The sequence below is a fragment of the Rhinolophus sinicus genome, linkage group LG03, assembly GCF_036562045.2.
Source record: "Rhinolophus sinicus isolate RSC01 linkage group LG03, ASM3656204v1, whole genome shotgun sequence".
NCBI classification, from domain to species: Eukaryota; Metazoa; Chordata; class Mammalia; order Chiroptera; family Rhinolophidae; genus Rhinolophus; species Rhinolophus sinicus.
The window spans coordinates 103863717-103891495 of NC_133753.1; the positions used below are offsets into that span (position 1 = coordinate 103863717).

General features: G+C 44.0%; 1 long non-coding RNA gene across 2 annotated transcripts in view; it reads left to right on the plus strand.

The window, feature by feature from the left end:
- LOC141570659 (uncharacterized) overlaps positions 1–27779 on the plus strand; it is a 71011-nt gene that overhangs the window by 1514 nt on the left and 41718 nt on the right. For both annotated transcript variants that reach the window (XR_012494938.1, XR_012494939.1), the window contains exons 2-4: positions 25809–26134; positions 26274–26447; positions 27569–27619. This is a non-coding gene — a long non-coding RNA (uncharacterized LOC141570659). The remainder of the gene's footprint in view (positions 1–25808; positions 26135–26273; positions 26448–27568; positions 27620–27779) is intronic.

Here is a 27779-nt window from a genome sequence, read left to right on the forward strand (position 1 = left end):
GAAGCCGCCTTCCATTGTCATGTGGGGAGCCCGTGACAGTTTACATCCTTGGTGCTCACACTCTGCCAGGTCTTGGAGGTGGCACTTGTAATGGTGAACCACAGGGGTCATTGTGGTTTTGTTTTCTTTATTTTTTGGCTGTTGCATTTTTGATGTCTCTTTGGTTGCAAACAGTAAGAACCCACTTGAGCTAGATTAAGACCTAAAGGAAAATTTGTTATGGGGACATATAGGTGCTCTCAGATTTCAGGGAAGGAATTCACTCAGTCTGTAAGAAGAGACCAAACATAATCAAATAGCAATCAAGTTGGCTTTCTCTATGTCTTGCTTTTTCTGCATTTCTATTTTCTTCTTGCTCTCTTTGCTGATTGAATTCTCTTGCTTCCCCATCCACGTGACAAGTGGGAGGTGGTCTCCCCACTGCTCCAGAGTCCAGGCACCTCTGTGAAAGGTAAACACCATGGTCTGTATTGGTTCCCTAGGGCTGCCATTGCAAAGTACCAAAAATTGGGTGGCTTCAAACAACAGAAACGTGTTGTCTTACCGTTATGGAGGCTAGACAAGGTGTTGGTAGGGCCGTACTCTCTCTGAAGACCCTAGAAGAGCCTTGCCTCCCCTGTCTCTGGTGTTTGGCCCCATCCTCAGTGTTCTGTGGCTCGCAGATGCATCCTCCAGTCACAGGGACATCTTCTCCCTGGGTCTTCACATTGTCTTCCCTCTGTGTGTGTCTGTCTCTGGGTCCAAATTTATCCTTTTGATAAGGACAGTCATATAAGAGTGGGACACATGCTAATGTTCTCATTTTAAGGTGATTAGCTTTGTAAAGTCCTTATTTCCTAAAAAAGATCACATTCTGAGGTACTGGTGGTTAAGACTTCAACATAACTTTCTCAGGGGGACACAATTCCACCCATAACAGAATCCAACTGTCGTTGCCTGTTACGAGCAGGTCATGCCTATTAAGTGGCCTCTGTGCCGGGGCTGAGCTACACACGAGTATCCATCAGCCCTTGATGCAGTCAAGGGTTCTGCTTTGCCTGGAAAACATTAAGTACTTAATAAGAGCCAGCACCTATGAAACCATTGCAGTGAGCGCTGCATTTTCTTAGCCAGTTACATTATTAAGTTACTTAATCTTCAGGTCAGCTCTGAGATAGATACTACTTTCACCCCCATTTTAGAGAGAAGGAAACAGGCTCAAGAGGAAGTGGCCTAGCTGGGATTTTAAGCCAGTGATCATGGCGACATACTAGAATGAGTTGATCCCGAGTGGTGAGTAGAGACAGGACAAATGGGTGTGAGAGGAGATTGGTTTCTAGAGGGGGCTGGGCTGGGAGGACGTCAGCATCCACGGGGTTCACTCACAAGACCACGCAGCTTGCTCAGACTTTCTAGTAGAGACGCTTCACTTGTCCTTTGTGGTCCACCATCAAACACAGGATGCCTTCCTTCCACAGCAAGCCTGGAGTCCTTCAGCTCTCCTGCAGCTCCCCTGACCTGCTTGTCTCTGGGCTGTGAGCTCTTAGTTACGGTGTCATGCTGCTCAGTACGCTCTTCGTGGAAAATCCAAAGGTGTCAGTGCTTCCCTTCCTATGCTTCCCCAGGCACCCTCTTCCTGAGGGTATCACTGAAGCTTCCTCCTGAAGTCTCTTTGGTCCCTGGGACAAGCTCACCAGGGCGGGCAGGTCCTCATGGCCGCAGCCTGCCCCCAGGTGGGTTTTACAAAGGATACCTGGTGTGCAGCCACTTCTGCTTCCTGAAGTCAAGTTCCGGTGCCTCTCATATTTCAGTTACAAATGGAGGTGGTGTCTGTGTGGCTGGATTCTGATAGCTGATCTGTTCTCTTTCCTGGGAAGGAGGGAGAGGAAGGGCTCATCTTGTTACCTGGACATTGATTGGGTTTGCTTATGGACGAGGTGAGTGTCCACAAAACTGAGGGTCTCACCTACTGCCTCTGGGCTCTAGACACCACTGCTGGGTGGAACGCTCTGGGACCAGGGCCTCCAGTAGCCAAGCTGGCTTGTCGTGGACTTGGGCGATGTGTCTGCCCGGGGCTAGGGGAGCTGTGCACTTCGCTTCCCCCCTCAGCACTGACCGCTGATTCGTAGCTACCTGGTTTCTGGTTCTGGTACATCCTAGGCCTGTGGCCTTTAGATGTTATTTAATGTCTCTTTACTGGTTAGAGTTCGGTCTGGGAAGCAGAACTAGACCTATCTGGAATAAAGAATGCATTCCAGGGAGTTAGACTTTAGATCCAGGAAGAGTTTCAGGAGATGAGAAGTCACTAATTGGCTTTCTGAAGCCCTGATGAGGAGGAGGCTGGGCATATTCCGCTGCTGAAATGGGCCAGCAAAGGGGAACTCATGTCGAGGTTTATTGGGAGACATTGTGGGTCTGCGGCCAAACAGCTGGGGGGAGAGGTAGGTTCACTATCGGTCAGCAGAGTCAACATTTTGGAAGAAGAGTTGGGCGTAGAATGGAGGAAAGAAAGAATAAGCTAGAAGCTGCGGGGCATGTCTGTTCCTATCTATCACTTTATCTGACCTGCAATCCTTCAGAGACCAATGGCCCCTGCTTCACTTCACTTCTGTTCCACCAAATCTTGCACAACTTCCACTGTGGCCATCTCTTACTCAGAACCCTATAGGGAAGGGTAGTTACGGGAAACAATCAACACAATTGACAATAGGAAGATCCAGCAAACTCTGAGTATATTTCCCTCACCTGTGAAACAGAGATGATAATGCTGAGTTAGTTTGTGGCTCAAATGAGATACTATATGGAAAGCCCACACAGCAGCAACAATAATAGAGTACTTATAATTTGGGGGTACGATTTCTCTACCTACCGTCCGACTAGACTGCCCCTATCCAAGGATGCATTAGCAAAGGAGAAACCTTTATAGGACAATTCATCGGACTGAGTCTATATGTTTTTAAAGATATTCAACCTGAGGAGAACTCTCCTCTCAAGTTCTTCTCCTCTTCTGTCTTTGCTGGTTAAGGTGTGGCCACTTGAAGGACCCTGCAAGTCTAGGCATGTGGGCCCCTATGTGCAGAGGAGGGTCCTGGGAACAAGGTAACGAGAGTGGGGACTCCCACACCTGCTCCCTCATTTACATGGATTCTGCAGGAATTGGGTTTCGTCACTTGAAGCTGCCGTGGAGAATGGCTGAACCTCATTAATCTTTCTTCCAAATCCACACACGTGTGTTTGCCTTGCTGAGTGAGGCTACTTCCCCTCCACACCCCGAACCCTGCCCTCCAGCCCAGACTGTGAACAGAAGCGAGACACTGGACACCTGATTCTTTCCGCATGAAAGACAAGGAGGTGGGCCGAGCCATCACAGTGCCAGCAGCCAGGTGACAGTGATGCTGAGTTCTGCTGCCCATCCATAGACTCACCGAGGGAGTGATCCCTGGTCCTTAGGTGACACATACTATGTTCCCGCTGTCTTAGGTTCTTCATATATGTAGTACAGTGCCTGACAAAGGAGAGATGTTTGATAAACGGTGGCAGCCAGCAACCTTCTTACCAGCCCTTTTGCTGAAGTTAAGAAAGGGCAATGCCTGCCAGATACAGAAGTCCTGGGCCTGCTGAGCATAAGTAGGATAATATGGAGCAGGTTGCTGGTATATTTTCACGGTCGCACCCCAATCGTGTCTACTGGTAACTGGAGTCTTTCCTAGCACCCAAAGTAGTGTGGAATACTACTTCTTGAAAAGTCAAAAGGTCTTTAAGAGGTAGACAGTATTGCACTCAACACAGGGAATAGCTTTCAGCCTGAAGTATTTCAAGGGTTCAGGGAAGAACTTGAAGATGTGTCACACAAAGGACATTTTTCATAACTCCTCGCAGATCCTCAGGGCTTTCAATGGGATTCAAGAGGCTGAGAGATGGATGTTGTGTGTGTGAGTGTGTGTGTGTGTGTGTGTGAGAGAGAGAGAGAGAGAGAGAGAGAGAGAGAGAGAGAGAGAGAATATGGTTACGATATCCTGGCTGAATTTCTGGGTGTTGTTACTGAGGTGAGTTAAAACCAAAACCAAAACCAAAAGACAAAACAAATCTAGAACCCTTTCTCCTTTCTCAGACAAACTCAGGCCCAAATGAGGACTTCTGATAAATGTGTAGTGGTCTCTAGCATAGATCCTTTAAATACTATAGGTTTGAACGCATGGTAGATACAGACAAAAGGGTTCAATGTTTAATGTTAAAGATTAACAGAAAATGGAATTTGAAGGAATGAGGTAATTTCTGCAGATGCAAGGAGTTTTGATGTTAGGTGATTCTCCCTCCAACTTTCTGAATTCACTCATTCATTCATTTATTCATTCCACTCTCAGGTGTTCAGTAGTTTTTGCCTGTATTTTTGGGTAGCATCCAGCAGTCTCTAATAACTTGAGAATGAATAAAAATCTATGACTGTCATCAAGGAGAACAGAGTCCATGAGAGAAGACAAATAAGTATTAGGTTGGTACAAAAGTACTTGTTTTGCAAGTAATTTTAACCTTTTAAACCACAATTACTTTTGCACCAGCCTAATAAATGCTGTGTTCGCTTGAGGCTAATATTCGGCTTCTCTTTTGGTAGCCAAATGGACTTGGGGTCAGAAAACAACTGTTTATAGAATATCTTCTGTAGGTGGCGCTAATCTGGGCAAAGAGAGGGGACTCACATATTAATAAGACTAAGACATACTCTTTGTCTTCTAGAAGCTAAGGAGTCAGATAGAGGATTTAGCAGCCACCTTTATAGAGTCTAAAGGAACCATATGAGACTGACTTTGGGTGATGAACACAATGCAATACATAGAGGATGTATATAGAATTTTACACTTGAAACCTATATAATTTTACTAGCCAATGACATCCCAATAAATTTAATAAAAATTATAAAAAATAAATAAAATTACATTTTGTCATATCTCTCTGCATATTAAAACTTTTAACATGATAAAAAGAAAGAAAGAAAGAAAGACAGAAAGAAAGAGAAAAAAGAAAAGAAATGTCCCCAGAGGGAACAAGCAATGTGATACAGGACATTAGCAAAACCTTGGAGTCAAACACCATGCCTGGCACATGTGTAAAGAGTTACTAGACTGGTTTGTCAGGAGGGAAGCTAAATGGAAGAAAGACTGGTGGAAGGGGGTATTAAAGCCCCATATGGAAGGAAATACAAGATTCTGTTTTCCTTATAAAAGTAACATTCATGTGGTTACACAAAGGATTCAGAAGGATATAAAAAAGAGTGTACAGAAATGAAAAGTCTTTCCCACCTCCACCCGTAGGCTCACTCTGCAGACTCAACTGACTTTCAGTGTTTAGTTCTTCCGCTGGCTCCCACCATAACCCTGAATGAAATACTCCACAACTATTTTTAAAGGGAATACTTCCACAACTAAATGCTGCTGCTCTTTCCTTCCCCTCCCCCTGCATCAGGTTAGTATTTGTAGGTTCAGCATACTTACATTCTCTTCTGAAACCATAGGATAGTCTTCTCAGCTTTGACTATGGGTTGATGAAAAGCACTAAGCACTCACAGATAGCATTTACAATAACATGCTTATGTCAGTATTATTCACTGCAGAACTGAGCAGCAGGATTAGACCCAAGGGAAGCACATGTAACCGTATTATTAGGGTTGGCAGTTGCTGTGATAAAAAGCCACAATCAACATGGAACAGGAGATGAGGATGGCAGAGGCTTAAGAATTGTGCACTGCCCAACAGGTGCACACATAACTGTGATTATTTAAGGATGATACAGAAATATTAATTTTTTCTTTCAGTTTATATGTATTACTTTTTTTCAAATAGCTACTTCTTTGTTAGGACATAAATACTTATTAAGTTGTTTGACCTTGACAGAACAGGCATTCCTTTTGGATGAGAGGTGCTGTTAAAAAAAAAAAATTACTGAGTCACTAAGAGTGATGTGAACTGAGAAAGTTTGGTAACCTTTGATAGAACCGCTGTTGTAGAAAATTCTCCCTGTGTGATATGTGGAGAACAACTGGAAGGGGAATAGAGCGGAAGCAGGGAGATAAGTCAGCAGACTACCCAACAGATCCAGTGAGACATAGCAGTGGCATGCACTAGGAGGAGACAGAGAAACGGATGGACTCAAGATACCTTGTTCAGAGAGAGCTGACAGGATTCGCTGCTGTGGGAGGTGAGCATGGAGAGCAGGACAGGGATTGATGCCATCAGCTGAGATCATCTAAAGGCTTAACTGGGGCAGGGGATCTGCATTTAAACGTACTCACACGGCTATTATCAGGAGACCTCAACTCCTTGCTGTCTGTTGGTCAGAGGCCTCAATTCCTAGCCACGTGCATGTCTCCAGAGGGCTGCCTGAGTGTCCTCACGACATGGCAGCTGGCTTCTTCCATGAGTGATTCATCTGAGAGAGCAAGACCAAAGCCACAATGCCTTGGAGAACTTGGCCTAGGAAGTGACACACTGTTCGGTCCCTTATGCTATTGGTCACACAGATCAACCCTGATACAGTGTGGGAAGGGACTACACAAGGGTGTGAATGCCAGCAGTTGGGTATCCTAGGAGGCCATCTTGGAAGCTGCTTTTCACACATGCATTACCAGTTATGCCACTGGTTCAGGGGCAGGCTGCGGTTTCTAGGGAGGTGAGTAGTTGGGGGACAACAGTAAGGAGCAGACTCATTGTATTAGGCAGGGTTTTCCAGGAAAACAGAACCAATAGGAGGTATACATGTATATATAGAAAGAGATTTATTATAAGAAATTGGCTCAAGCGATTATGGAAGCTGCCAAGTCCCAAGATATTAAGGGTGAGTGGGTAAGCTGGAGCCCCAGGAGAGATGATGGCGTAGCTCTAGACCAGGGGTGTCCACATTGTGCTCGTGGGCCAACTGCAGCCCACAATCCATTGTTAATTGGCCCTCAGCAAATTCCAAAAATATATTTAGTTTACTTAAATAAACCAGGTGAGGCAATACGTACTTCACCTTGAGTGACTGTCCTGGCTGTTTGTGTATTTTACCACATATGGCCCTTGGTAAAAAACATTGAAAAAAGTTTGGACCCCTCTGCTGTAGACTGAAGGCTGGCAGGCTGGAGACCCAAGAAGAGCCGATGATTCAGTTCAAGTCCAAAAGCAGGAAAACCGATGTCCCAGTTCAAAGGCAGTCAGACAGGGGGAATTCTCTTTTCCTGGGAGAGGGTCAGCCCTTTTGGTTTATGTACGCCTTCAACTGATTCGATGAGGCCCGTCCACATTAGGGAAGACAATCTGCTTACTCAGTCTACCAATTCCAAAATTAATCTCATCCAAAATGTATTCACAGAAACACTCAGAATGTTTGACCAAATGTCTTTGCACCCGGTGGCCCAGTCAAGTTGATACATAAAATGAACCCTCACACTCGTCCAAGTGAGGTTTGCTCTCAGCCCAAGGAAATTTCATTTTTCATGTGGCAGTTTTCATGTGGGGTGAGTCATCCCAGGCTCCTCAGGCATGTCAGTGAGCCATGTAGAGAACCTGCTGGCCTGCTTTGCTCAGTTCCAGGACACCGAGACCAGGAACTGGAAAAGTCGTGTTCTGAAGGAAGTTTTTGACTTCTTGACTGGTGCTTATAATAGATGCTTCAGGAACCATACAGAACAGGGGTTCTCCACCTTGGGTGCATATCAGAATCTCTTGGGGAACTGTAAAAACTACTGCAGCTGCTGTCCCACTCCCAGTGATTCTGAATTGATTGGTCTGGGAGAGGTTTGGGCATGGGGATATTTAAAAGCTCCCTTCCCAAAGCCTGAGAATCACTGAACTGAAAGAGAACCACTCAGAGCCTCTTGCTTCTGTGGGCAAGAGGCCGTGAAGACAGAGCATTTCCCATCGCCAGGTACACACGCCTGCAGAGGGCTGCTGCGTCCCAGAGCCCCTGGCTCATTTGACAGGCTCCCTTTTAGCTTTTGAATCTCACTTTGGAAAGTCAGCCAGTTGAGCACAAAACATAAATCAGAATCTGTTCCTCCTTGTCCTAAAGTTTTATATTTTTTCTCCTTAGCTAGAAAGAAATTGGTTCTACATTACTTTTAGACTGTACTGACTCAGTTACATGCAATCTCTACTAAAGCAAAATTGCTTAATTAGACAATAATATCAGAGAAATTGACCATTATATCTGGTTATTGACTTTTCAGATGGCCTGTATTACCATTTATATTCTTTCTAGTTGGGTTTTTAAGCATGAAAATAATTTATTGAGAGATTGTTCTTAGAAGCTATTTTTAATAACCTAATGGCTTTTTAATTTTCAAATCATTTATATTCATCAGCTGGAGCCAAGAAAGGACTCAGATGGACTCTCAGTGCATGGCTGTTCCTTCTTTTCAGTTATTAACTGGTTGTAATTGAATATAAAGCCACGGGATGCAGGAATCTCCCCTCCCCCATTTATAATGTCAGAAGGGTTATATCATGAAGAAAATGAACTTTGGGCTGGAAGCCATAAAAATAATATTTAAAAAGTTCCTTTTTACTGATTGACTTCTCTGTGCCAGCCAATTTATACAGATCGTCTCAAATCCTCTCAACAATCCTAGAACACAGATGTTATCTCATTCTTTAGTAGTCTGGGAAATGAGGGCTCTGGTATGAACAATGTCGGCATCATTATCATCAAGGCTGATGCACGTGGACAGGTGTGCCCTATGTCCCAGTTAATACTGTGTCTCTACGTAATTTTAATAGTGTTCCTTTTCAGTCTTAGAATTACCCCAACTTGGGCAACAGACTATGTTGTCACAGTGCTTATGGGACTCTCACCTGGAGCTAGGCCCTCCGCTGAGGACTTCACATGCACTATTGCATGCAAACCCCACAACAGCCAATCGCTTTTTTTATTGTCCTTCCTTTACTGATGAGGAAAGTGAGGCACTGAGAGGTCAAGGTCAAGTCACTTGTAAAGGTCACAGAGCTGATAAACAATGGAGCCAGGCTTTGAGCCCAGGCAGCCTCACTCATGCCCATTCTCTTTCTGTTCCACAAAGCTGAATATCCATCAATATCACGATTTCAAAAACTCAGACCAAGGAAAAAGTTCCATGAGACTGATTATTGGGTGAAAATAGCAACGACACTATTATAACTGCAGGAACATTCAATTGTTTTGTTATGGTGGAACTTGGTTATGATGAATAAGCTGCAGGAAATCACATTTTCTGTTGTTAGGATCCATAGAGGAAATACAGACTCTCTATATTGAATTAGCAAGAACTTGTGCTTTGAAAGCCATGGGGCAGCTAGACAAGACGTGCACAAATTTCTTACTTCCTACCAGCTTAATTAGACAAACTCGATGACTGCCGCCAGCCACAATTATTCCTGGGACCGTGGACTGCCTTACTGCAAGTATATCATCTAATGTGGGGGTGGGGGCGCGAGGCTTCTGGATCCTGTGCACGGCCCCCCATAACTAGAGTGCTGTAAAGGAACCACGGATGAGGTGGCATGTGTTTGGATGAGGGTGACTAGATAGTGAGGGGGAGTAGAACACGTGGCCTCCTAGGGAATCTTGGGGGATTTATGGCTGTTCGGTCAGAAGAAGAGTGGATTTAGGGCAGGGGATAGAGAGTATGCACTCAGGATTCAGAGGGGATAGCATATCAGACTTGTTCTGTGTGCCTCAGTGTTATAACTGATGTAGAGGTGACAGCTGCAGGGAGCAGCACAATCTCCATCTCTGCAGATGTATGTGATGGCATCTGGATGGCTTCTGGAGGAGAAGATAGAGGGTTATCTGGCTGGATTGGGTGGTGTGTCATTTAGCTGTCCTTGTAACCCGACTGTGGCATTCCTCACCACCAAGCAGTATGAACGTGCACAGAAGACTTGGATGTTGTCTGATGTCCCCTGTCCCTTCAGACCTACAGAAGAGACCCAGGCCCCCATTTGCTCCCTGTGACTGTACAAATTACTCACTAAGGTTTGTGCAAATTCCTGGAGGGCTTGCATTGTTATGCTCTCCTTTGCTGTGAGCTCCTCTCCCTTCACACCTCTTGGCTGTCTTGCTGTCTCTGTTCTGCATATAATTAGCAGGAATCAATGGTCCTGTTGCTTAAACACACATTACTTGCTATTTGCAGAGTGGGTTAATGTGCGTGTACTGGTCAAGGAAGGGCTGAGTATGTGTTAGAAGACTTCAGAAATCTTTCCTGTTTCTGCCAAACAACCTCTAATTGAACATTAGTTATCTCATCCTTCAAATATTTTTTGACAACTCATTACCAGGGAAGTTTTCTAACCTTCGATCATAGGTTACTCCCTGTTTCTCTCCCTCTCTTTTCCTTCCTTCTCCATCCTTTTTGGGAGAAAATTTCTTATGTAAAGCACTGTGGCTAACTTTCTCATTGCTGTATTCCCTGCTGATCTCTGAATTGTAAGACAGTGGCTTTCAAACACTTTTGGCCATGACCCAGAGTAAGAAACATGTACGATGCCTGCTCAGAACACTCAGAATGCTCTTACTAGCTCTGATGTACTAGCTCTGATATTGTGTGCTGCGCTATCCTAGCTTGTCTTACCCCTCCCACCCCATTCCACTTCATTTCAAAATTTTAGTCATGATTCACCAAATTGATTTCACGACCCACTGATGCATCAGAACTTGACAATTTTCAAAATCATTGTTCCTACTTTTTTTTTTTAACTCAAGTGATTTGCCATGTACCTTTCTGTCACTGTTTTGTTTATGCAAGTCCTAGAATGCAAATCTTTCCAAGCAAGGTCTTGCTTTTGAATCCCCCCCCCCCCCCACTAATTAGCTCAGTCCTAATCCAGCATTTGTAGTTCAGCGAAATGAACTGTGTCCTCTAACCTTCACTGAAATGTGACAGTGGGTGTCTCAGGACTGGGGGCACTAGGATAGGTGCCGTCCGCAGCAGCAGCCCCGTTGGAAGCTGGGTGGGGAAGTTCTTTGGAAGTGACAATGTACTCCTCAAATTCTAGTTCATTCGAAAGTGTTTGTCAGCTGGATTTGGACTGGACCTCATTCCAGGCTTTCCTGAAGAAACTGGAAACATGAGCTATACTCCCGTCCTTGAGAAACTCAGACACTGAGCAGAAATGAATTTATAACCCAATATGATTGGAGGTGTGCCAGCAGCACGAGTGGTGTGCAGGGGGGACCCAGAGCGGGCAGCACGGTGGCTGCTATTTGGATTCAGTCCTGTAGGTTGAGTGGGCGTTAGTCAAAGGGAAGGGAATTTGAGGCAGAAAGAACAGCATGCGCAAAGGCCACGAGACCTAAGAACGGGGCGTTTGAGGCCATGGAGGTTAGTTCTACGTGCCTGGAGTGAAGGATAGGACGCAGACGTGGTGGGACAGGAGAGGCTGGGGTCCGGTTGCAAAGAATTCTAAGCGTGGGCGGAAAGCTGTCCAGTGGTTGCAAGTGGGGAACTCCGAGGATGGACCCCCGGCCGGGAGGCTCGGGGGACGTGGCTGGTTAGGAACTTTGCTGTTCACATTTGCACCCGCTGGGCACAGACACCTGGCACTGCTGTCTCGTTTGTGGAGTCATCGGATCGTTTCTGGGGTGGCAGGGCTGAGCCCTCTAAGCATTGAAACTTTGATCTGGAAGTTTCCTTGGAGGTTCTCAGCCAAGAGCTGAGGGCCCTGTGTAGTCTTTGTCAATTCTCCAGGGAGGGAGGAGAGGAGAAGAGGAAGGCGAGGTCTGCAGGGCGCTTTGTACAAAATGGTGCAACATCGGGCTGCGGTCTCATATTGAATGGTGTAACCGAGCTTGATGAGCAGGCAGCGTCTGTAAACCGCCAGCCCCAACCAGCTTAACCACAGGCAGCCTTGATTTTGCCAAGTGAGGGATTCATAGGATCACAGTGTCACATTAAGAGAGAAACAGAGGAGTCATCAGTTCGATTGTTTTTAACTGTCCACCATTGGGTGCTTTAAAAAAAAAGTCCACGGTAACATGAAAAATATGTCATAATTTAATACATATTGGACCTAATATTATGTGGTGTTATAGTATATACTATATATTATGTTATGCACTAACAGAGGGCCCCCCTTTCTCTTCCCAAGTCCCATCTTAGCATTCATTAGTGTGTGCCAGTCCATCCCCAGAGTTTGGGGCTCAGGCTTCCAGCCTCCGACTCCCACAGCAGCCAGGGAGAGCAGTGAGGAGTGTCATGCTGCAGCCAGCCCCCGCCCAGACATCCACTGTATTTGGGTCTGTGCAGCTGACTGGGTTCCCGATTGTGATTCCTGCCCCAGGCACCGGTGTGATGCTGGTTTGTAGCAGTTCTGTATCTGCTCATTGGCCCCACTTCTTTCCCCGGTCCAAACTGACCCAAGAAATGGGGAGAGGGTGGGCTGGGGGGGGGGTCCACCACCTCATGACATTAGGAAACAAATGCATTCACCAGAAGAACCACTACTGACGGCCGCTGGCATCTGCACTCGGGCGGCTGGGGCTGAAGTCGAGGGTCTGATGTCTTCCCGCCCATGCTGGGATCTGTTTGCAGGTATCCATGGTTCTTGTCCTGAGGGAACTACCCCGAGGACCCAGACCATGCTGGCTAACAGATCATTGGTAGGTTTTGACAAATCTAGAAAGCCAGGCCAAGCATCATGAAACACTGGACATGATCAAGGTTGCAAAGGGAACATTCTGAACAGAGATCATGAAAGATAGAGGAAAACTCTGCCTTCAACATGCAATTGCTCTCCACTCTTAGCGTCCGCAACACTGACAACTCACATCCTACGACAGGTGATGAGCCATTATTAGGGAAGAGAGGAGAAATTAGCCTGCCACTGAGACAGCCATTTTTAACTCAAGACAGATCTGCTTTGGGAAGGCTCTTTCTTTCTTTTCCTTGTGAGTTGTTGGATTATGAGACACTCAGCTTGACAGCTGCATATTTGTGTCCTTTCCTGTGCCTCACAGCTGTAATCAGCAAATACCTAGAATTATGCCGCTCTTACACATTAACACAGGGCTTTGTTGAATAAGTAACGGCATGTAGATGATGAGGGTCACATGACTTGGTCAGGGGGAGGTGGTCTTTCCTGATTACAAATGAAGTCAGGCTGGAGAGTGTTTATTGGCCTGACTGCAACATCCCTTCCCTAGGGCAGAAGCAAGAGCCAGTGGGGACCTGCACCAAAGCCTAGTCAGGGTGAGACATCCGATCCTGTTCAGAATGCCTCCTCCTCTTCTGAGTGGATCATTGCCCTGGAACCAGATCTTGCATTTCTTTCCCATGTGGCTTCTTCATTCAACTGACCTTCATAGGACCCACCCCACCCAGCCTTCCCATGTCACTTGTCTGCAGGCTGTGGCTTAGCCAGAACCTTTCCTTCATATTTCAGAGGCAATTTCAAACTCTGCCTCAGCATTGGCTGCCTCTTTTGCCTCAATGCTCAAGAAAGAACAGGCTGAGATGACACACAGACCATAGTGAGAGCTGTAGACAACTTCAGAATTGGGTACATCATGCTGGATGTGGGAACTGTTCCTGTAGCTTTGAGCTAGCGGGTCTATTATTAACTTTGACTAATTCCCTGCAGCCTGGGGGATAAAATGCTCCTCCCTTTGCAGTTGCTGACCCACTTTAATTTTGTTAAACCTGGAAGTCATTATCAAAATGTGGCTTCCTACCTTCCTTCTCCTCCAAATGACTAAAGCCAGGCCTCAGGGAGCAGCCTTTCTCCCCCTCCTCCTCCTCCATCACCTGTGCCAACTCCCAGAAGACATTTTCTTTTGGCCATATCTGTACAAGTTTGAATGTATTCATCCCATGAATATTTTTGAGCTGTTTTTAAAATTTATTTTCAAATTTTGAAACATTCTTAAACTTACGGAAGTACAATCAAAACTTATTTTTTTCCTCAACAAATGAGAGTAAGTTGCTGACCTGATGCTCCATTACTGCTGGATATTCTTGTGCATAATTCCTATGAACAAGTGTGTTCTCCTACAGGACCACAATACAACTGCCGGAATCAGAAAGTTAGCATGGATGCCGAGATCATATTCAAATTTTACTGACTGTCCCAATTACACTCTCCTAGATCACAGGTTGCATTGAATCGTCATGTCCCTTTAGTCTCCTTCAGTTTGGAATGATTCTTCCTCAGGCGTCCTTTGACTGTCATAATCTTGAGATCTGAGCTGTTTTTTAATCCCACCCCATTGTCGCACTTTTGGAGAAAATCCTTAAGGAAATATTTTTCTTGTCCTGCTTCACCGCATCCTGCCTTGTTAGCAACTTGGGATGAGCACTGGGCCAGGAGTCCAGAAATCGCTCTCTTCCTATTTTGGTTGTTCCCTCACCACGTTGTCTCCACAAACTGCGTTTACTCCGGTGAGATCCCAAGGGCCATCAGGAGAAGAAAGTGCCCACGAGAGTCCTTGTCATGTCTACTAATAGGAAACTGTCGGGGAGGTGCTTTGTGATACAGTATGGTGTCTACTGCACGTTAGTATAAAGAAAGAGACTTTCGCTCAGTAATTGCTTTAATTTTTTTCATCTCACAGACATTGTTAACTGCTTAGGCTTTCCCTTTCACATTATTTTTGAAATTCGTTGGCTTCTCATAGTAAGTCCTCGTATGTGGGTGGTATGATGTTTTCAACTTTGTGTCCACTGTATACCTCATTTGTATTGATTACTTTCCTCCAGTTTTTCCTCTTGGTATTATTTTCATATTATTTTAAGATGCTTTATTATCGAGAAACAGGTGAGTATAAATAATAAATAAACAGCCCCAATATAGAGTATTTCACACTGCAGTTTTGTATCTGTAAAGTTAGTGAACTTCAGGCTTGTTCCTCACAAGACGGCTGATACCCACGCAAGTCAGTGTCATTCTGGGCAACAGCCTGGGCCTCAGCCCCATCTGCCGGATCCCTGCAATAAACTTCAGTTTGGGATTCATTACACTATTTCCTTAGCCATGGCGGAAATTGTGAGTCAAGTCTCTATCGTGTGGGGCCATGGTATCTCCATGCCCTCTTTTCCTTGCAGGCAGCCGTTCTCAGGGAGAGCTGTCGCCTCGCTGCTCTGCCTGGAGCACCTGTGTGTGTGTCAGTCTTGTGGGAGGCCCGAGTTTCACACTCCGTTCAGGAAACGACAGGCTGAATGATAGACAGACAGATACGCTGCCAGCCAGGCAGAGTCGACTCTCTCTTTCACAGAACTCCGATAGCAGGAGTGCCAGCACCTGGAATCGCCAAAGCAGCGGTACAGCTCTGATGTGCAGGCACCTGACTCAGGATGTTTGCTTTACTTATCCCAAGGCTTGACAATGTCTGGTGGGAGCCAGAGACATGGGGACAGCATGTGCAGAGGCAGAGGCAAAGGCGGAGGCAGAGAGAGAGATAGAGGGAGAGGCAGGGAAGGGGCAGAGGGAGAGGGAGAGGCAGAGGCAGGGGTAGAGGCAGAGGCAGAGGGAGAGGCAGAGGGAGAGGCAGAGGCAGAGGCAGAGGGAGAGGCAGAGGCAACGCTTTGCTTAGGCCGGTGAGGCAGAGCAGCATGCTGGGCCAGGCCGTGGACTGTGAGCACCCAGACAGCTGTCCCTGACCTTTGGACAAGACTGGTGATCTTCTCAGCCAAGCAACTGGATGGGTGAGGCCTTTCCCATCAGGGCACAGATAAGAGAGAAGCAGGTTAGTGAAAGGAGGATGTATTAGTTTCCAGTGGCTTCTATGACAAATATCCACACACTGGATGCCTTAAACAACAAGCGTTTATTCTGAGGTGTTGAAAATGCCTCACGACCTCACTACTGGGTAATAGTAGGGGCAAAGAGCAGCGGCATCTTCCTGATTAGTGACTTTAAAAACAAACACAGTTTTTTTTACTCAATCCCAACATTCACAGGGTCTTTCCTCTGTTATCTGTTACCCACGCTGCCCCTGTAATCTCTTCTCTGGGCCTGTTTCCTCTTGGGCACACCAGACTGGAGGGGTGGGAATGTAGGGGGTGCGGGCTGGTGAGAAGTCCAGGCTCTCTCAGGGTACACTTCACCCTGCACAGGTGATCTGGGTGCATCCTTAGCTCTGCGCTGACTTGTGAATGGAAATCTATATCTTGTCTATTCTGCTCTGTGCAACCCTCATTTTCTTACATTGTGAATATTGATTGCATTGAAACAGGCTTTTTGTCTTAGGCCTGGTCAAGGCACCAATTAGATGCTGGCTCTAATGCTGCTTGCACGAGGCTATATATGATTATGTATATGAGACTGGTTCCAACACACAGCCCTTTTTGGAAAGGAGAGACGCTTTATCCTGAATAATGTATTAGAAACCCCTTTCCAACACGAAAACAAGAGTTGAGTGATCTCACTGAGATGAAACAGCAATTCATCAGGACATCTTAACTTGTCATCCCTGGGTTCTACTCTGACTCTTATCACAGGCCCAGTTTTTGCTTAATGAAAAAAATTGCTTTTGGGGGAATGGGGGGTAGGGGATAAGGATGGTTCTTTCAGCAATGTTCCTAATTCCCAAAACAAGAAATGTTGAGCTACATGATTTATTTGGATAAGTAAACGGGTAAACAGATGAATTGATGGTATAGTAGGACTTCACTTATTTGTTACCTTTGTACTTATTCTATGTTTGTCAACATTTAAAAGCAAATCTTTCAAAAACACATTTAGAAATAGCTACACATATTTTAAAAAGTTTCCTTCTTGATTTTTTTTTAATTTAGAAAGAATAAATGTTAAGACAATATAGAGAATAATTTAACAAGTAACAGTACACTTACTACTTGTAATGAACAAATACAGGTTTTATCATACTTGTTTTAGTTGTTTCAAAAACAAAACAAAAGGTAAATTTGAAGTCCCGTCTGTATCCCTTCCTAAGATAATTCCACTCTTTCCCCAGAAACAAACATTATCATACCTAGGAGGGTATAGTCCTACTTCATGTTTATCTGTGAACTGTATATGGATTGATTCACATGTTTTAATATTTACATAAATGTTATTAAAATGTACACACTGTGTATATCTTTCTGCAACTCTTTTATACTCATGGTTTGGTTTTTGGTAACTATTCCTCTTAATTCATTCATAATTTGGGCTTTGGTTTATTCATATTGATATATGTCAATTTAGTTGATTAATTTTAACAATTTTAGTAGTAATATATATTTTGCGGAAATGGCCAAATTTGTCAAGACATTCCCTTTTTAATGAGCATTCATTCAGAATTTTTCTAATTCATTGCTGTTATTGACAAGGTTGCTAAAAATTTCTTGAGTGCTCATGAGAAAATTTCTCTAGTATATTCCTAGATGTAAGTTACTAGGTTTAAATTTTCCTAGACTTTGCCAAATTGCTCTAAGGGGCTATACTATAATGGAGCTCCTCCAGCAAGGTTTACAGTTTCCACTTACCATGTCACCACATTCTCACCAACGTTTGATATTGTGCAAATTCATCTCACTGTTTTAATTTGCGTTTCCCCAGTCACTAGTGAAGATGAGGACAAGTACTTCTTCATATGTTCATTGTCTACTAAGGGTCATTCCTCCATATGCATTGCATTATTTTATGCTTTGCCTTTTTTAGTTTTAATTGCTTTTCTTTTCTTTTTCTTGACGTTTGTAGAAACTCAGGATATTAATTATTGTTGGTTACAGAGACTGCAAACATTTTCTCTCAACCTGCTGCTTTCATTTTTGCCCAAAGTTTCTTCTATCATTCAAGAAACTTAAATTTTGATCTATTGAACCTATGAAATTTTCTGCTTTTTAGAAAAAGTTTGTAGAAATATTTCTTTATGGTAGGTCATATAATTATTTTCCAGTATTTTCTTTTAATGCTATTAAGATTTACTTCTCATGTTTATATCTTAATCTACCTAGAATTTCTTTATATATTTATTTGTTTGTTTTTGGCATTGCTAAGCTGTTGTTTTAGCTCTGGACAGCTTCTTTCTCAGATGTCTTACTGTGGGTGAAAAGTGACCTTATTTAAGTCACTATTGGTTGGGCTTTCTATTACTTGTAGCCTAACACATTCTAACTCCTATATTTATCCTCTCTACTCACTCCTAATACTCCCTTTGTATGTATCTTGGAGTACCCCTCCCCCAATTCTTCTTTTCTATGTTTTATTTTTCTTCGCTTCATTTTGGAAGATTGCTTCAGCTTTATCTTCCATTTCATGAATTCTCTCTTTGGCTACCTTTCATTTCTTGTTTAATCTATCTATAGAGTATTTCCCCCCAATCACTTTTCCTGTAATTTTTTTTGGTTTCTTTTTTGTATTTTATCACTTTTCCTGTAATTTTTATTTGTTTCTTTTTCAAAATATTTTTTGTTTTCATTATGATCTTTCCATTGATAGACTCTATTTCTTTCTTCATATATGTACACATCAAGTAATGTTATTTTAAAGTCCCACTCATATTGATCTATTATTTGTGATTCTTTGAATATGGCTATTTAATGTGTTTGGTGATGATCTCCTAGAGCATTAGATTTCTTCAAGAGTTGTCTGGACCATGTCTTCAGCATGAAGTATGGTGGTACATGTCCTGGCTTGCAGAGGATTTTCTATGGGGATTTTCATATTTGTTCTGTTGAGACCACAAGGGAAATCTTAGCAGCAAATTTTTTACATATATATCTTGACTCAATGTTTTTGTGTCATGTATGAGGTATGATAAAAAGTGCAATGAATGTTTAAATAAAGCTTTATTACAGTAAAAAACACATTGCCATTAATCCCCTTCAAAATACACCCCTTGCTTGGAACACACTTATCCCATCGTACTTGCCACTTTCTGAAACAGTTCTGGAAGTCCTCTTTATGAGTGTTTTTAGTTGTGCTGTTGTGGCTGCCTCGATGTCCTGAGTCATTTTGGCTTTAGGGAAGGGCCAGAAATTACATTTTTACAGATCTGGTGAATAAAGTGGATGAAGACACACTGTAATGTTTTTATTTGACAGAAATTGCCGTACCTGAAGCAATATGTGACACAGAGCCTTTCTGTTGTCATAAAAATCTATGGTGAGTGTGGCTGCCAAGTGCCATTAAACGAAACGGCAGGGATCTTCAATACGGGAAGTGGCTCGCCGAACCTTAGTAACAGTGTGTGACAAGTTTCAACTTGTTTGGTGCAATCAGTAGAGTGTGAGCTATGGTTGAGAGAAGGTGTGTTTTCAAGTGAGCCATAAATCATCCTCCATCAAGACAATGCTCTGTGTCACATATCCTTTCTGGTATACGGCAATTTCTGTCAAATAAAAAATTACAGTGTGTCCTCATCTACCTTACTCACTGGATCTGGCACTGTGTGACTTCTGTCTCTTCCCCAAATTCAAAATGATTCAGGACATCAAGGCAGCCATGACAGAGCAACTAAAGACACTCATGAAAGAGGACTTCCAGAACTGCTTCAGGAAGTGGCAAGAACGATGGGATAAGAGTGTTTGAAGAGACGGGGAGTATTTTGAGGGGGGTTAATGGCAATATGTCTTTTACTGTAATACATTTTTATTTATTTAAACATTCACCATATTGTTTGATCACACCTCATAAGTAGTTTGAGAATGCTCATCTCATACTCTCAGGAAGTGGAACTTAGGGGATTCATTTTTTTAAGGGCTGTGGGCCATTGAGTGAAGTTTTTCTAATTTTACTTCAAAGGACGGGAAAGACATTTACTGGTTCCTGGCTCCTATTAAGGGGCTCAGACCTAGCTCCTGTGCCAAATGTGGAGGTGTGGCCTGAGTTCCAGCCTCTGTGGAGGATTTAAAGCCTTAGCCTGCAAGGCACATGTCTGGCTAGTTACTTCTGTGGCCATAGAGTTTCAACTCATACTCTCTTCAGTGTTTCTGTCACCTGGAGTTCCTCATTTTTGCTTTTGAGTTTGTATTTTGAATTTTTAAAATCCATATGCATTATGTAGTATTTCTGTGTGTTTTGGGAGGGAGAGAGCCTTCATGCATGAGCACAGCTTCCATCTTGACCTGGAATCTCTTCCACTTCTTTATCGGCAGTTTCCAAGTTGCACATGGGTTGTGCTCCAAATATTTATTTGTTAAGTTAGTCATTTTGATGTCAGGCTGTATTTTTGCACAAAAATAAAAGTAGTGTGATAATTAGATAAATGATAATACAAGCTTCACTGCTGAGGAGAGGTGAGCAATAAGGTTTGGGTTTTATTAGGCGAAATCCAGGTAGCTATCTCAGCATATATTCTCCATCATTCAAAATCTAGTTTTCAGTCTTGCAGGTTCAGAAATGTAATTTTTTACACAACCAATTGTGGATCCATCTCTCAGCAAATGACTCATTTAGATAGTGCAGTCTGATGTGTAAAATCAGAGTGAGAATTTTATAATTTGTCACGAGAACTGTAACTATTGAGGGAGTGGACCCTTAAGACCTCTTGCAGCACATGCTCTCCCTGGAGGCAAGCTCTGTGGGAAGCCGCATAATAACCAGGAGGTCTCCTATTGAGCATAGAATCTAAGCAAAGAGGTTTTTAATTATGTGATCTTGAGAGTTTAATGGCTTCAGGGCTTGACAGCTTGCTGAAGCCATGTCTATAATAGGGAGCTCCCTTGCCAGTGAGACTGTCACATTTAAAGTCCATTTAACAAGGTGTCCTGTGCTTTGGACAGAGCTTGGGTGGTCACCGCCAACTGTTGTTTTCCTGGTTCTCTCTTTTCTATGCTTCCATGGATGAGCCTGTTCTTTCTTTAGGTTTGTTAATATCTTCAGTCCAGTCTTACTTGGGCCTGGGAGCCACTCTGTTTCAATGTGATTTGGCAAAGCTCTTCTCTGATTCTCTCTGGATGATTTCATAGCTTAACTCTCAGTGTGTAATCTTATTTCTAGCTTCTTGGTAGGAAGGAAAGAGACCCACTCACATCTGACCCCCTTCCTCCTGTAGCAATGCCTAAAACTATTATGTTTTTTTCAAACTTTGTATTTGAAAAACTTTAAATTTACCACGCCTCACTTCATGACGGATCTGTGTTTAAAGAACTAATCCAGGCTGCCTCCAAGTGAACTAGGAAGCATTCTGCCTGCCCTAGGTCAAGGCTGGGATATTGCAGGGTGCCCCAGGGCAGTACTTGTCTTCAGGATGCCAGGCCTGTCTCCTGACTCTCAGGCAACTGGAGGATGGTTCTTCGGAGAGAGCTTCACTGCATTTTCTGCATATCATTAAAAAAAGAGATATCCAAAAGGAGCTATGCAGTGGATGCATGGAATATGGGTATCTCAGAAAACAGAAGAAGTCTGGGTGGCAAGAGTATGTAGGTAATAGTTGAAAACAACAACAACAACAACAAAATACTGATGAGATAATGCATCTTTTTTCATCTCCCTCCGACAATAAATGTTCTCGTTGACTTCATATGAAGTCCTAGGCTTCAAAAGCTCCCATTCTCCCCTTAAGATATTCTTTTGCATATCTTTAGGCCTGGTTTGTTAAAAGTCTGGTGAATATCTATGAGCCCTTAACCAGTCTTGTGTTCTTAGGACACGCGGAGGCTCCTAGCCACCCCTGGGGCAGGGCTATATTCTTGTTCAGTGTTGGATTGAGACCACTTACACATGTGGACCTCAGCTACCTAGACTGAGAAATGAGACCACATATGTATCAATATAAGTATTAAATTGTGTCAGGGAATTCTTGCCCAGAAAGATGAGACTGTAAACCAATACATAACTTCACTGGTTGGATCAGAAAGTCTCTTAAAACCAATTTATTCAGGCAATAGTTTGTTCATCTAGGCAAACAGCTCAATGATCAAACAACTACATATGTATCCAGACTTGCTTTAAGACCCTTACCTTGTCCATCCATCCTAAACTCTTACAACATGAATTTTGCCCAGTATAAATCAGATCTCTACATTGAAAGAACTGCCTTAAGTCACTTGAACCCAGACCCCCAAACCTTATAAATATCTGCCTTTACTTTTGCCTTCCTGTTATTTCTTGGTGAGCTGCTATCTTTGGATTTGCAGGCAACCATTGCTGGGATGCTGGAGTTGCTGTGTTTGCTAACTGTCCTGTCCCTCTAGTTATTTTGAACCATCTTTGGTGACTCATGTTATCTCTCATGCACAGTACTTTTGGGTAATTCTTTTTTTTTTTCCTTTTAAGAAGGGCGCAGCTCGCAGTGGCCCATGAGGGGATTGAGCCGGCAACCTTGGTGTTATTAGCACCACGCTCTAACCCACTGGGCTAACCGGCTGCCCCTTTTGGTTGATTTTTAACCCTCATTTTCCTAATCATCTTTTTAATAAAAGCTACACATTAAATACCTGTAGATGACAATCTTATCTATGATTTATGGCTGTGACAGAGCAAGGTGGAAATTATGGGTGGGGTCAGAGCTTCTAAAACATTGAAGTTGGAAAGATTTGGGCTAGGGTACATTGGGCAACTGGGGTGGTGGTCTGAAAATTGGGATAAGGGAGCGTGGGGTAAGGGGGCATACAATGGGCAAGATTGGAGCAACCCTAGAGTTTATGAGCCCTAATGAAGATAACCTGAAAAGGAAGTAGACTGACCTGCTGCAGCCTCCTGTTGTTCTCCACACTCAGAATGAATGACCCAGATTTTGAGAATGGAAATGATACTGCGCTGCTATATAATTGTCTCCATAAGGCCTTAGGGTCCCACTATTCTCCTGTGGATGGGGCTGAGCTTCCTTGGAAGGGGATAAATGGTCTGACCTGCAATCATAGATCTTAGATTTGAGGCAGAAAGTGTTTTCTTGCTCTATGGGTAGAACTGAGCTTGGCCTGCACTCTTGGGCATAGGGACTCTGGATGAATTTCCACTGATGGAGGTGAGTTTCCTGGTCATGTGATAGCAGGCCAGGTGCAAATCAGGATGGGTCTGTATAGCCTATTTAGTAGTAGTAAGCTACTATCTGTGTTGCTTTCCCTCTGTATTATTGCCATTAAGTCCTCTTCTCAGCTGTACTAGAGAGAATATGGCAAGAGCCTCTCCTTTGTGCTGGAGGAAGTGGCAAAGTGGAAGGGCAACATCTACAATCCTGAGGTCACAGCAGTGATAGCAGCAACAGTACTGGGGAGGACAGCTGTGTCCAGACACCTCCGAAGGGTCATTAGCAGCATAGGCAGCAGTGCATAAGGTGTGTAGTCACAGGTTGGGTGGTGGTAGGTTAGTGAGGACTGGCATTGGGTACTGGAGTCAAGGGCCACAAAGAAGGGGCTAGAAGCTTTTGAGATGCTGAGCATGAGGATAGAAGCTCTGAGAGAGAGGCTTTCTCTCTTCTTTTCAGTCTTATGTCTCCATGTCCCTCCTACCTGTTCTTTCCACTGCTATTCGCAGCTGGACTGATGGCCAACCACAAATTTTGTAGGTGTGCACCACCCTCTCTCTATATATCTTACAATGGGTGGGATTTTCTTCTTGGTGGCATCAGGAGACAAGCTCTCAAAACCATTTCTGCTATTGGTAACAACCCAGGCCAATTCAGAAAAGCCAATTTTGCCTCACTGCCTGCCAAAATTCTTTCCTACTCTCGCTGCTAAATGAACCCCGACTGTCTGGGAAGCTTCATTCCTAGTCAGACACTCCATTTCTCAGCCTCCCGTGCAGCTCAGGGTGGATGCATGACACAAGCTGGCCAATGAGACATAGGTGGGAAACTTCTGGTACGGCTACCCTTTCACTTCTCCTTTTTCCGTCTTCCTTTTTCTGAAATGATTAAAATATGGACTTTTACTTCAAAGAAATCACTGGGGACAGTCATTCATTCAACAAATATTTGCTGAGCACCCACAAAGTGCCAAGCGCGGTGCTAGTTGCTGGTGAATGACGCTTCGGCCATTTCTGCTCTTCTGAGACTCACGTTTCTAATTAGAGAAGCAAATCAGTCAAGCAACTAATTGAACAATAAGAAAATATTAGCTAGCAATAAACAATTGAATGAAAATAAATCAGGGAGGGGTTGGAGGCTACTGGAGGTTCCCAGGCAGGGAAGGATTTTCTGAGTAGACATCTACTGGAGAGCCTAAAAAACAAGAAGCGAACCCACTGAACATTTTAGGGTGGGGCAGACCTCTAAGGCCAGGATGGCCTTTGAGGATTCATGGCTAAGAGAAATGGCTGCTGAGACTGGGTGTTCAGAGGACAATTGTAGTTCAGCTAGCCAAGTATCATGACCGAAAAGGTGCAAGGACCTTTGACAAAATACAGCAGAGAATGACCACACCTGCTTGGATCTTTGGTCTCCTAAGTCATTCAGGTCTCCTGGGGACTCCCCTGAATGACACTGAAAAATTCAGGCAATGCTGTCCGTGTCACCCTCCCTGCCCCACCTTTCTCCTAAATTGTTCCACGCGTTCTGTTTGCCAGGTGGGCCCAGGGTCAGACCCCATCTTTTCTGAGCACCTGGTTAGAGAAGGGCCCTTCCTGCTTTCTCCAAATGCCTAAAGGCCTCACTTGAGGCACAAAAAGGTTTATGAGAATTGTACAAATAGGGACATGCTTTTGACATAACCGTAACTTTTCCAAAACTGATACTTAAATAGAACAACGATGTGGTGCTACTACTCTCATTAAATGTTTTACCTAAGGAGAATGAAAACACGCTTATTAACAAAAATGTGTATAAGTAAATAAAATTATTTAAAATTAAGATTTTTCTTATAAATGATTAATTTTTGTTTGAACAAAGTAGGTTATAACTGGTATAATGCAAATTCCTTAGGGTAATGTGGTAGATTGCAATAAAGGCAACACGTTCTTTCCATCGCTACATCATGTCCTCCCCACATGGACTCTGATTTGCTTGGGCCAATGGGAAGCGGCCAGTGAAGTAAAAGCAGAGGCTTGAAAAGTGCTTGCACATTGGAAATGACCGTCTCTTGAAAAGCTGTGACCATTGCCGTGTGAAAAGAGCTCAGGCTAGTGTGCTGGATGATGAGAGATAGGTAGTGCTGTTAACTTTGTCACTCCTGCTGACAGCCAGCCAACCATCACAGTGAGGCCATCATGGACCAGTTGAGCTCAGAGGCATGAATGCGCTTATCCAAGACCAGCAGAAGATCCTTCTCTTTATGTTTCCTGAACCTCAGATGTGATGTGGGAGGTAAAGCGACCATATTGTGTCCATGAGGCAAGAAGCACTCACTAAGGGATGGTTGTGCAGAAAATAAGTAGAAACTAGGGTTTCTGATGGCATCATGGAGCTATAGCACTAGCCTTGGAAAGCCTACCTCTGGACTTTGTGTTGTAGGAGACAAAGACGATTTATTTTGTTCAGCTAGTGTAGGTTGGGTTTCTATAATGATATTCATAACTGAAAAGTTGGTTAACTAAACTTTCCATTTTTTCTGAAGAAGCTTCTGTGAGAGCTCTTCTCCACTCTGTCTCGCCCCCACCAATTCAGACAAAGTATAGGAGAATGGAGGACCTGGGGAACTATGAAAGACAGCAGGATTCTTCTGGATTTATCGCTAAAATCAGAAGGGCTTTTAGGGTTGAGCTTGTAGGCAGTTATCATAAAGTGGGTTACGTATCCTGGTAACCAAAGTAAGATGATGCCAGAAGTTGCTCATGCAAACTAAGTGTGGGGCCAGAAAGCACAGGGACGAAGAGAATGATGAGTGTGAGTGTGAGGGATGGCACCTTGGGGGACACTTGGAAAAGGTATATTATTGGCCAAGGTAATAATCTCAACTGTATGAATGACAGCGTGGTGCATGGGACCCCAACAGACTGCAAGGCAGGGACTAGATTCCTCTCTTTGGTTTGTGCAACTGAAGCCTTCCCCTCCAATTACAGGGTTCCCGGCCTGTGGATGCTGTGCTCAATTGCCCCAGGACTGTTACTAAGAAAACACTGAGAGTGAAACACCTCCTCTTTACTCAGCGTCAGCCTGGATTCCAGAATGCATGTTTCCCCAACACCTGAGCTTCTGAGCTTTGCCTCCTGCACCCTCCTCTTCTGTCCCTGCTGCCGCTGGGCCCGGTCCCTCCCTCAGCATTTGACATCTTGAAATATAGTCTCATTTCACTGCCATGCCTCTATGATTTACTGCGTGTGAGCATCACTGCGGAGCAAGAAAGACATTCTTCATTTTCATACCTGACACATAAGGAGCCATAAAAGTAAGTCTCCGAAGTCAGACTCAAGGGCCTCTTGATTAAGAGTTAAATTGCAGCTATGATTTATTCAATTTGAGCTTGGGGAAACAAGGGATGTTGAAGATAATGTGAATGGCAAACTCACATTTCTACCTCTCTCGAGTGCGCAGATACCTGTGGAACCTGTGCGGAGGTGTGGAAGGCCTGAACGTGGGCGTGGACTGCGGAGGAGCCGATGACGTGAGTGATTGGCTCACCTGGGTCTATTCCGGGGAAATGTGGGTTGAAAAACCCTTCTGACATCATTTCTAATGAACTGAAGTCAGCAGGATAAGGGGTGAGATGAAAGGGGTGTGTATGTGTGTGTGTGTGTGTGTGTGTGTGTGTGTGTGTGGTGGGGACATCCGAGAAGGCACAGGAATTCAGAGACGTTCTAGTCTTGCCTTTGCTACTGATGAGCTGTGGGAACCTTTACACAAGGAAGGTGGGTCTCAGCTTCTTTACCTAAAAAATGTGGTGGGACTAAATTACATGAAAATTATTTTACTGACTTATGAGGGAATGAGACGAGGAAAGCAATCCAGTAAGTTTAGAAAACATTTTTGATAAATTTTACCATAAAAGGGAGCTAAGAATAAGCCAGGAGTTAGAAGGCAACGTGGAGTTGGGATATGGTATTTTAAATGAGAGATAATGGAACACTTTATAGAACTGTAGGGGATAATTGTAGTGATATAGTTCCTGAGTGGGGGAAGAGGAGAGAACGGAGAGCTCAGGCAGCTTTGATACGATCAGGGATGATTCATCCCCTGTAACTGGACGGGAGATAGAGCATATGTGTGTGGATGCCAGGAGAGAGCTGGATTTGATAATGAGGGAGACAGGTACCTCTCACCTGATAGTTCTCGTTTTCTTAAAGGAGCACATAGTGATGCTGTCAGCCTAGGTGGTTGGGATGCTTTCGGAGGTTTGATGAGGAAAAAGTTCTGACAGCATCTCAGAAAGCGGGAAAGTAAAATTGCTAGGGAACTAGGACAGGCTTGTTGGCCAGTGCTGAGCGCTGATTTGAGATGATACATGGTCACAAAGTTAAGGTGAGACGAGTTGTCATGACTGTGGGAATTCTTCTCCAGTGGTGTTCGCGTTCTGAGTGCACGCACAGAAGAGGTGGGTGGTCGGCTCTCGTGGGGATCTGCCAGTAGAGAATCTTGCAGTGAGAGATGCTTGTAAAGAGGCCCTATAGCAAGGGACACACGAAACCTAAACTGTGTAAAGCTGGAAGTGGGGACTTGAGAAGAGTGATAGATAAGGAAAAAGTCATAGAATTAAATGGATTGGAACTCTCAAAGTCATCAAATAATTGGTGGACTGGGGTTCTGCAGTAAGGTGGGCTGCAGGTGATGGTCAGGAACGCATATGCTTTGATAAGATTTTTTGTATAAGATTTTTGTTTTGCAGGTTGAAGATGGGAAGTCATGAGCCTGAGATTGCAGGTCCTGTCGTGTTGAGGTACAGTCATTCACGCTCTTTCTCTTTCCTCAGTTTTACAATATTTACATACTTCTGGTGAATAAGTGGACAAGGGGACAGATCAGTATAGCCCATTATTACTATTGCAAGATGGAGTCATATCACAGGTCTTATTCACCAAATCTAGCAAGAGTACACA